Raw genomic sequence first — 12255 nt, forward strand, 5'->3', positions numbered from 1 at the left:
CCATTAGAACAAGATAAAGAGGTCAGTGCAAATAGGTCCTTGATTTTAGCTCCGTTGAGCTTGACTCGGGGAACTAGTGGTGGCAACCAAAACTGGACTGGGCCAGAAATGAAAGTAAGTGGGAAAGATGTATTGAAATGAAAGCAGGGAAATTAGGAAAATATACAAACTCATCAGTAAATATAAGAACAAACTGAATAAAGAATAAAAATAATGTATACATGAAATGAAAAAGCAGTGTTTAAACAGAAAAGAGCAAGATGGGATTGGCAAATAAAAATAATTACCCAATAAATCATGTATATTACTAAGACTTAAATTGCATCCTCTTGAAACTTCCTCCAGTACAAACTAGCTAAAAAAAACTACTAAATTTCCAGATATATAACTTCAAGATGAAGAAAGAACAGAATTTATAACTACCAGTCCAAGAAGGGATCAAAGGAACAGCGTCCTGTAAACTCAATAAGGAAGTTGGAAAATATGAATCTGGGATCCAGAGTGATCCAAAGGGGAATACCGGTATTAGTTCAGGCAAAAGGAAAAAGAAAGTGTTTGAAATTGGAATGGCAAAATCTGGACCTCACCCCCCCCCAAAAAATGAGGCCTTTTAAAACCATGAGCTAGCAATTCTTCACCAAAATTTGCTTCCATTCCACTCCATAGTTCTCTGAGACAATCGCCTTCACCATGCACAGGAATTTTCCCTAGAAATGAGCTGAGTGAAAAGTTGCTGGTGGGATTCCATTGCATATGGGGGAACAGTCCACAATTATTATAGAATTGTAGAGTTGGAAGGGACCCGATGGTCATCTGGTTCAATTCCCTGCAATGCAGGAATATCAACTATTATTATTATTATTTATTGAATTTATATACCGCCCTATACCCGGGAGGTCTCAGGGCGGTTCACAGAAGAGATCAACATAAAAACCACAATACAGTATATGTAATCAAAACAAAAACAACAAAACAACCGATGCAGGACATTGCCGGGCACTGACATAGTCTTTGCCTGGCCTCAAACTTTACAGCAGAACCCAATAGGGCACACTGGTTGAGGATCCTGCAATGCAATCCTCCACCCATGTCTACTTGACAGTGAGTCCTCCTGAGTTCCATGGGATTTAAAGGTAAAGGTACCCTGACCGTTAGGTCCAGTCGTGGACGACTCTCCAAGGTAAATGGAATTTGGATTGCAGCCTAAACTGCTGAACTCCCCACCACAGCTGTGTTTCTTGTATAGGACCACAGAGACTTCTCACAGCGGCGCATTGCACAACGAGGCAGGAAGTATCTGTGGCTTTTACAAGAAAAAGAGTTGTGCTCTGCTCGGGGAGCCCTCGGGCTGTTCTCCCAGAGGGGTCTAGCAGCTTGTCGAGTGAGAAGGAACATGGACACCACCGTGCCTGAGAGGAAGGGGAATTCCTTTTTCCTCCCATTTGTTTAATTAAACATGCTAAGGAAATACTTGTGGGAGCCTCACGAAGATGCCTCTCTCTTCCTTGTGTGTGCACACACACACATAACCTTGCTTCTCACATACTGTATCTCATTAAAAAGTGAAGAGCAAGAGTTTTCTGGAAACATGAATCTCAACTAAGTCCTCCTTTATATAACAAAATCTGCCTTGTGTTTTGTTCTCTCTCTCTCTCTCTTTCTTGTTCCTCAAAGTGGCTTCTTTGGCCAATTAAAGCATGATGTTTACTGCTGGAGAAGATGGGGTGCACTGCAGTTAGGGATGGAGGAGAAATCGAAAGGGGTTTGCATTTAAAGGCAAACCAACCTAATTCACACTTTCTCAAATAATACGCAGCTCTCAAACAGCAGCCATCCTTGGACAGTTGCACTCATTTGGAGTGCAGTTCTCCAGCCAAGTAACGCGGGTCCTGGGGTTTTTAATGTGCATAAAAATGCACATATTTGCTCAATTTCAAACGATTTGGTTTCTTAGCTTCGACGAATCGGGATTCATTAGGTCTAAACATTAACAAAATCCTAGTGGGAGCGGGAGTGTCACCTTGAGATTAGAGTTAGCCTCAAGAAAAAATGGTTAATGTTTGGACCTAATGGGTCCCGATTTGTTGAAGCTAATAAATTGAATGGTTTTGCAGCTCCTGACAAAGCAGATTTCTCCAATGCACATTGAGCAAAATGAACAGCTGATTATCAGAAGCACCGGAGCTTGTCTACTTTTGAATTTATTTATTTTTGGAAGATAATGAACCATAAGGAGGGAGAGCAGGAGCCTCAAAATTTCCCATCAGCAGTTAGCATCTGCACCACACAAACTCGCATGCCTCCTCATCAGAGTTCCCCCCACAATTGTTCCTGAAAGTAAGATCAGAGCTCACATTTTTGTCATGCCTGTTGTTGTTGGTATCCATTCATCTCAAGAAACAACGGAGGAGTGAGCCATCAGAAGCAAAGGCAAACTATTGGTGGAGTTACAGTGCCTGCTGTGGCTGTAAAGACCGATATGGGAGAGACACATTTTGTTGCAGCTGGGGCATTTTTTGTTTTTCTTATTCTTATTCTTATTCTCCTCCAGTTTCACTGTTTCACATGCACCCTGACGTTTCTTCTCTCTGAGTTTCTCCCATTGATCATTTCTTCTCTGGTCACTGCTGTGGATCCACAACCTGACTGTCTGTCTCCAAGCACTGCAATCATCGGCAAGGAATTCCCACATGGCAGGGTTGACGTTGCCAGCTTTCATATCACATTTGCAGACATCTTTGTAACACATAGTTGGTCTGCCAGCAGGTCTTGTGCCTAAAGCCAGCTCCCTGTAGAGCACATCCTTGGGGATATTGCCATCTTCCATTCTGTGTACATGACCAAGCCAGCATAGATGTCACTGAGACAGGAGTGTGTACATGCTGGGAATGTGGGCTTGGGAGAGCACATCTTTGCTTGAGACTCGGTCCTGCCATGTGATGCCCAAAATCTTCTGACACAGTGCATATAGAAGGCATTGAAGCATCACTCCTGGTGGGTTCAAGTTGCCCATGACTCACTTCCATAAAGCAGGTAGGTAGCCGTGTTGGTCTGAGTCGAAGCAAAATAAAAAAATTCCTTCAGTAGCACCTTAAAGACCAACTAAGTTTATATTTTGGTATGAGCTTTCGTGTGCATGCACTGTATCTGAAGAAGTGTGCATGCACACGAAAGCTCATACCAAAATATAAACTTAGTTGGTCTTTAAGGTGCTACTGAAGGAATTTTTTTATTTTGCTTCCATAAAGCAGCATTCTCAACACACCAGCCTGGCAGACCTTTTGCCCTGGGTTTTGTGGATTACTGGTATTACTATGACCAGTAAAAAGCAAGGAGCCCTTTTTGGAGGTCCCAGAGTTATCCCAGGTTAATAGGATTTTGTTTCTTCTTTTTTCCCCTGCTTTCATAAATTGTATTTGTACTGCTCTTGTGCATTTTAATGCAATGTAAACCATCCTGGAATCATTGCTTGAACAGCAAGTAGAAATCTAAATTGAATACATGAATGTGGTTAGATTCATTGCATTGTAGTCATTATTTCTAAACATGCATCTAAATTAGCATAGGCATTTTTTAATGCAAATCTGCACCGTATTTTGACTGTGGTGGGAATAATGCATATATTCTCTCTTTTTTTTGGCCCATCTTAGGCCAGACCAGTGGGCCATCTACTGTCTGCCGCAGAACCTTTTCTTTATCAGTAGCTAGTGTGCAGGCAAGTTTGGAAGGAAGGTGTAAAACTTCTGTAATGGACAATTATGTGCTAAGATGCCCCAGGGAGATGTTTCCTCTTGACCCCAGCAGTTAGTGCTTGGCTTCTATCTTGAAGCACGGGGGTTTATATCCATCGTAAAATTGTTATCCTACCTAATGTATCCCAAAGCTCTTTTACACACTGAAATACTAGCCCTTCCCATTTCACAGTCTTATCTGCGCAACTGATTACATGCGAGGGGCTCAGTTTGGGTCCAGCTGAAAATCTGAATGACACAACTGCAGCATGGCAAATTATGCATTCTCATTGTGGGCAGATTGGCCGTGGTAGCTCCTTCTTTGCTACTTAGATATGCACTTACTTACAGGCTGTCTTTTGGGTGCATAGCACACACGATGCAGCGTGCATGTGATTCTCAACAGACTGAGAATTAGGCAATCTAAATGACAACAGAATAAACTTATTAGGATGCTAAACACGGCTAATGTTGCTCAGAACAGACTCATCAAAATCAACAGACTTAAGTAAGTGCACTGATATCAGTGGTCTACTCTGAGTAAGACTAACACTAGATCACACTTTTAAAACAGACCAGTTAAAAGTAACTAAAACAGTGGCATAGATTTCCACAGCTAAATATGCCACACATGCTAAATAAATGTTTTAAAGTCTCGAATGGGGATGGGGAGAGAACAGCCTGAAATAAGTGTCGGAAGCTTATGGGTTTGCATATGGAGAAAGTAGAGAGGCAGAGGGGAACCTCCGGGGTTCCTAGTCTGTCTTTCTGACCTAACTTGTGCTGACCTTTCCTCATCACAGTGGTACCTTAGTTTATGAACTTAATCCGTTCCGGAAGTCCGTTCTTAAACCGAAGTGTTCTTAAACCAAGGCGTGCTTTCCCATAGCAGCAGGGGGCCCAATTTACAAATGGAATGTATTCAACAGGAAGCGGAACATGTTCCGCTTCCAAGGCAAAGTTCACAAACCAAAACACCTACTTCCGGGTTTGCAGCATTCTTAATCCAAGTTGTTCATAAACTAAGCTGTTCTCAAACCAAGGTGCATAGCACACACGATGCAGCGTGCATGTGATTCTCAACAGACCGAGAATTAGGCAATCTAAATGACAACATAATAAACTTATTAGAATGCTAAACACGGCTAATGTTGCTCAGAACAGACCCGTTTTTCTCAGTTTGTTCCTCCTTGCATCCAAGAGGCACTGGGCTTTGCAGAAGCTTATTCCTCCTATTGCACAAAAATACACCTGCAGTGAAACACCAGACCCGGGAAAGGGATAGGGTGTTTTTTTTCAAACTGGAGGAAGACAATCTTGTTCAAACTTTTCACAACTCACTTCCCCAAGTCCCAAAAAACTTTTTTTTAAAAAAAAGCACCCAGAGGTGTTTCTAAAAGCGAATGGTGCTGAGCATTTTAGTTACGAGATAGCTGCTGCCGCCTTTGTCTTCTCTATCTCCGTCTGTCACTTTCCAACTCCCACATCTCAAAAGCCACCACATCCAGACTGACATTTTGACAAAGCTGCCACTCTCAATCACACCGCCATCCATATGTCAAACCTGCCAGAATGTACCTACCTTCTTAAAACGTAATGCTGACCAGGCAAGGCAGAAAACTGTCAGAGAGGAGCAGACACTGAATCTTCCAGGTTTGCAGAAATTTTCCCTGCTGAGTTACTACTTTTGCTGCAGACTCATATTTAACATGTTCTTATTTAACACATTTCAGCCGCACTGGAGTTTTGCATAGCCGGTAAAAAGGAGAAGAGGATCCACTTGCTGAACAGGATCCATGATGATCCTGTCCAAAAGAGACTCCTCCTCCTCCTCCTCTCCTTCTCCTTCTCCTTCTCCTTCTCCTCCTTCTTCCATTTCTTTGCGTGGGAGTTTAACCCTAAAAGAAAATAACATTAAGATACATATAAATTTAACATGTTGATTTTTTTAACAAATAAAATAACATAAAACACAGCCACACACACAAGATGCTTTGAGTCTTCTTGACCTCATCATCTACTTGACAACTGTTTCCCATAGCTGGCCAAGTGCTTACCAAGCACCCTCTCGGCTTGGTGCCCAGTGTGGGGAACCAGTCACACTGCCCTAAAACCACCTCTGGGTCCCTGTTTCGAACCTCACCTTTGCAATGATGACCTTGGGCAAACGACACTCTGCCCTAGTCCTCCTCCTCCAGCACCACCATCTGAAATATGCATAAAAATAATAATAATTTGACCACATCCAGCTTACCTCCATTCATGGTTCTTACATTCCAGGTTCCTATGCAATATTTTTCTTTACAGCATCAGACTTTCCTTTCGCTTCCAGGCATATCCGCAACTGAGCGTCCTTTCGGCTTTGGCCCAGCCGCTTCATCAGCTCTGAATCTACTTGTACTTCCTCAGTAGCATGTTGGACGCCTTCCGACCTGAGGGGCTCATCTTCCAGCGTCATAACTTTTATATGCCTGTTGTCTTTGTCCATGGAGTTTTCTTGGCAGGGATACTGGAGTGGCTTGCCAGTTCCTTCTCCAGGTGGATCACGTTTAGTCAAAACTCTCCACTATGACCTGTCCATCTTGGGTGGCCCTGCATGGCATAGCTCATAGCTTCTCTGAGTTATTCAAGCCCCTTCGCCACGACAAGGCATTGATCCATGAAGGGCTCCATGGCCACCTCATGAGAAGAGAAGAATCCTTGGAAAAGACCCTGATGTTGGGAAAGATTGAGGGCACTAGGAGAAGGGGACGTCAGAGGACAAGATGGTTGGACAGTGTTCTTGAAGCTACGAACATGAGTTTGACCAAACTGCGGGAGGCAGTGCAAGACAGGAGTGCCTGGCGTGCTATGGTCCATGGGGTCACAAAGAGTCGGACACGACTAAACGACTAAACAACAACAACAACAACAACAACAACAACAATAATAATAATAATAATAATAATAATAAGGTAGAGCCTAACTACTTGTTGCATTAATGACATGAGTAGCAATCATATTGTGAGTTTCCCCCGCAAAAAAAATTTAGGCATGACGGGATCATTGACACTACAGCGTGCTGGGGGTGGGAGAGGTTTCCACCTTCTCCCCCAGCCACAATCTCAGTAGAAATTATCCTCAATTAGCATGGGGGGATATTTTGTAATGATAACTGCTGTTTAGAGAGCAATTTGTATTGTGATTGTGTCTAGAGAAAGAAGCAGGCTTTAATAATCTTTCGTAATATGGTGCCCTGTGCAAGGCCAAAATTTGGATCTTCTCAATTGTGTGCCCCCTTTGACTCAGTGCCCTGAGGGGTCTTAGGGTGGGAAATTCCACGCACCACTCTAAATCTGGAGCATTGGGGAGGAAAGGTTTCTCCCTTAGTACCTGTTATTTCCTTGCTTTGCTTTATCCTTATATTAAACATCTGATAAACTTTGCTTCAGCCAATTGAGATGGGTTATACTACTGCCTCTGAAACACCAGGGACAAAGACCCATTGATGATGTGTCCATAAATAAGTAAATTCTGTCCAATGCCTAAACAGTTGCACTTACGACGTCTACATTATATATATATATATATATATATATATATATATATATATATATATATATATATGATGGTGATGGTTACCTACATTTTTATGGATTCATTTAGTCTGGATTCCTTATATATATCAAAATTTGTAACATTTCCCTTTGCCTGGAGAAAAAAATGGCTTGTTCTGATTCTGCATACTAATTTGGAATGTCTCTCAGCCAACATGCAGCCATGCTTTCTGAACCCAATGTCTCTTTTTGATTGTATTTTTAAAAAACCAGACATGATGCAGGATGAAAGGTCTGCAAAGCCCAGCCAGATTGTTGCTTCAGAGTGTGAGACCTTCTCAACTAGGCTTTTAATCATTAGTATTGCTGTTACCAAAGTCTGATGGGTGAGAAATAGAGATGGGCGGAGAGGCAATTCCTGGGGTACCAGCCCCACCACCTGTTTCCCCCAAATATTTCTAGTGGCAGCACCAGAAATATTCATATACAGAACAGGCAAAGTGCATTTCAGAGGAAGGCAAGCTTTGCAAATCCTATCGATTTTGTTGCTGCTCTTAAATTGCCAGAGTGAGCTCGCTTAGAGTCTTATTTCCAGCTTATGTTTCAGTTATCATTAGGATGGTCAATTATGCATTGCCAAAAAGAAGAAGAGAAGAATTGCATCGCCAAAAAAGAAGAAGACATAACAGGGCACCAATTCACATGACATTTGCGTTTCTGACTTCTACTAACCATTCTACTGTATGTGTTATGCTCTACGTAAATGGCTCAGAGGTTTCAACGCTGAAGTGGCATGTTGTTGTTGTTTAGTCGTTTAGTCGTGTCCGACTCTTCGTGACCCCATGGACCAAAGCACACCAGGCACTCCTGTCTTCCACTGCCTCCCGCAGTTTGGTCAAACTCATGTTGGTAGCTTTGAGAACACTGTGCAACCATCTCGTCCTCTGTCGTCCCCTTCTCCTAGTGCCCTCCATCTTTCCCAACATCAGGGTCTTTTCCAGGGAGTCCTCTTCTCATGAGGTGGCCAAAGTATTGGAGCCTCAGCTTCACGATCTGTCCTTCCAGTGAGCACTCAGGGCTGATTTCCTTCAGAATGGATAGATTTGATCTTCTTGCAGTCCATGGGACTCTCAAGAGTCTCCTCCAGCACCATAATTCAAAAGCATCAATTCTTCGGCGATCAGCCTTCTTTATGGTCCAGCTCTCACTTCCATACATCACTACTGGGAAAACCATAGCTTTAACTATACGGACCTTTGTCGGCAAGGTGATGTCTCTGCTTTTTAAGATGCTGTCTAGGTTTGTCATTGCTTGTCTCCCAAGAAGCAGCTGTCTTTTAATTTTGTGACTGCTGTCACCATCTGCAGTGATCATGGAACACAAGAAAGTAAAATCTCTCACTGCCTCCATTTCTTCCCCTTCTATTTGCCAGGAGGTAATGGGAGGTTAATTTAAATACATGGTGATTTAAATTAATAGACACAAAATGGAAATAATTTCTAGAATTTGAGCAGAAATATGTTACATCTCTCCATATTGGGGAAAACACCATATGACTTGTGTACCTGTTCCGTCTTCTGATCAGGTGCCGCTAACCGTTTATGGGAAACTTCAAGGCTCCTTGTTCTCCCCTTCTAAGAATGTGAGAAGAGTCTGCTGGATCAGGCCAGTGGCCCATCTCATCCAGCATCCTGTTCTCACAGTGGCAGCACTCTCTCCTCTTGCCGTTTCCAGCAGGCAAAATATTGGCATGAGAGTTAGTAGCACTGATAGCCTTGTGCTCCCTGAATTTGTCTAATCCAAGTTGGTGGCCATCAACTTGGGTTGGTGGCCATTATATGGGAGGAATCCAACATAGGAGATCATTCCACCAGCAAAAAGAATTTCAGCTTGCCAGGCAGAATGATCTACCCCTGTGCGTGGTTCTGAGGGCTCCCCTGACATGCAGCCCAAGGGAATGGGGGGGCCATGGGGCTGTCATTGGAGGAGGGAGTAGAAAGCACTGTTTGCACTAGCAGAAGTCCTAGCACTTGCTTCTGCTACCAGGCCCCCTTTGTTGAATCTTGCCTCTTGTCTTTAAGCCAGACTGCACAGCCCTCAAAACCAAAGACACCTGCAAATAGATGACTGTTCTCTGTAAAGAAGGACATATGAACACTCCTAGTTATAATCTGCATATGAAAAGTGCCTTTCTTTACATAACCGCAAGGATCTAGCAATGGAAGAGATGAGAGGGAGCAAGCTGCTGGTCTGTGTGGGGAACACCTGCCCCCATTTGCCCCTCTTTGCTGCTGCCTCTTGGCACAGCCTCCAAGCCTTCAGAGGACGTCCTCACATCCTAAACCCAGATCTCAAAGAATCGTAGATTTGGAAGGGACCAACTACTTTGGAGAAGCCTTGGAGAAGGCAAAAGAAGTCCCAGTTTGTGGAATTTGAGCCACCCACTGTCACCCAACCACACTGGCTGGGGCTGAGAGGATTTGTCGTCCAAAACATCTGGTTGGGAAAGGCAAGAATACTGGCAGCGTCCTTATTTGTGTGTTAAAATTCAACCAAGACTGGATCTAGGTGTGAAAATAACTTGCAGGCTTCCCAAATGCACGATTTTTCTCATTTCCAGTTGCCCCAGTCTCTCCCTTACCCACCTGCCTGCCTTGCCCCTGGCACTATATTCCCTGCACTCTTTTCTGACTCCCAAGAGAAGGAAATATCATGTTCCATGTTTGCTGGGAGTGATTTATGTATGCAGATGGCAACGCACCTCTACTTACTGCTAATGATGTGCCATCTCTCTCTAATACCCTTCCTCTCTGAAACAGTGTATGTGATCAGCCAGCGTAATAAACTGCTCTCCCACTGTCAGGCTTGATAAAACTGAAGCTTGTTTTTTCTATTAGCAAATCCAGCCAACTAATACCTTTACATTCTAAAGGGGTGGCTTCTACTTGAGAGTATGTCACATCTCCTAAGTATCTTAAAGTAATACTTGATGATATTTCCCCAACCAGTAAACAGACTGATTATATTACAAATAAGATTACCTCTCAGCAGAGCCCTTTTGAAACGAGGGTATGACAAGGGTGAAGGTGTCTTTGGTTGCCAGGAGAGTCAGGGGAGGCTGCTGAAGATCCAGCCAGCTTGCTTTTCTTCAGGAGAAAAAAATGTGCTTCGATCTCACGTGCTCCTTCTATTTGTATACCGCTTTTACACACACAAAACCGTGCTCAAAACAGATCGTAACAAAGAGACGGGAGCGCATTACGCAAACGCGATTAAAACAATGTCTTAATAACATAGCAAAAGAAAAAAACAGCAACAACTTCATAGCATGGCAAATATAACAGCATACAAAATAAATCACATTTCACTACTATAAATATAACAAGATTACGTAACCAAACTGCAGCATCCAATAGCAAAAATAACGAGGGAGCTTCACAGTTTCACCTTAGTCCTAGAACGCCTCCCATGATGTTGGTCCACAGGTGGCGCAATGGGTCAGTGCATTTGGCTGTTAACCAAAAGGTTGGTGGTTCGGGCCCATCCAGGGACAACTGTGGGTTGGACTAGGTGTCCCTTGGGATATTCTATGATTCTACTCATGGTCCCTTTCCTGCAGAGACTTAGAAGGCTATCAAGGGCAAGGACCCCCATGATGGGTAGGGTGTTAGGTTTTTTTAATGCAAGAAATAAAAGTCAGAGGAATTTATTAATCTGGAAAATAAATCAAATCTTTGTTTTGAAACTTTGGTTGCGGGATTGCCCCATAGTATGGTTTGAAGGCTAGCAGCTTTCTGAAACTAAGGAGGGGAGCCTTCAGATGATATTTTTGTTGAGCAGCCATCCTGACTTGCTTGAACAAAGCTTGCATGGTGATTATACTATTTTCTCTCTTTATTGAGTGCTTATCTCAATTTGGTTTTGGGAAGGTGGTGGTGGTGGTGGTTGTTATAATACACATTTATAAACAGATGCTTCCATTAAAGGGACTGGGGGACAGGGTGCTTAACTTCAGCTGGAATTTTTCCTAAACCCAATTTTAAAGCTTTTATTTTTCTGTGGCATAATAATAGAATCTATCAATGTGATACTACCAATCTGCATTTTTTTTTTACCTTGTGTAAGTGAAGACAGCTATCACAATTTCTCCATTTGGTAATTAAGAACCTTATATGTCTCTTTAACAAGCCACAATCCCAATTGTTTACACCGCCGAAAAGAAGAGATCCAAATATCTTCTGCAGTAAGAGAGTCCCAGTTTGATTCTAAAGTTCTTAAGAGCTTTCTACAAGAATATGACAAGATTGTTTATGATCATGATTATTACAGCCTCTTCCCTCGGATACTGCCTTGTTCCAACACCAAGACTTTGTATTTGTTTTATTCACTGCCTTTGCTTCCTCCAAATGTGTAGCATCATTATTTTCTTTAAAGTCTGCTATTGCTTTCACAAGTTGTTTTGACCTGCTAAGACATCATTTCTCCAACCAGTCTTTCCAACCTCCTCTGCTTTGTTGCTGATGCCGATGCTTTAACAAGAGCCTGTTTGACGCTTTCTTGCTACCTAATAAGCTAACACTTGGCTCGCTCATTCAGACAACGCACCGGTGGGTGCAGAGAGTTGATCTGCCGCAGCCACTCCCAGCCTTAATAACAACACAATACAGGAAGCAACCCTGAGAAAATGGCTCTCTCTTTCAACTGCAAGGCATCCGTGGAAGGAAGGCCCACACACATCCACCCCCAGAACCACGACCCACGCTCCAACCTCCTTGAGATTCTCTCTTTTAACATACTGCATTCGGCTCCTTTGGCCGATTTGTAATTTTTGCTGCACTCAGGGACAGAGCGTCCATGTAGGCAAACTAGGCCATTGCCTAGGGCACCAAAATGGAGGGGGTGCTGGCCTGCCGCCGCCACCACCCACCTTCCTTGGGAACCGATCCAAGGTGAGGGAGACACTCTGCACGCGCTCAGGGCCCCTCACG

Source organism: Zootoca vivipara, chromosome 7 (genome assembly GCF_963506605.1).
Source record: "Zootoca vivipara chromosome 7, rZooViv1.1, whole genome shotgun sequence".
NCBI lineage: Eukaryota > Metazoa > Chordata > Lepidosauria > Squamata > Lacertidae > Zootoca > Zootoca vivipara.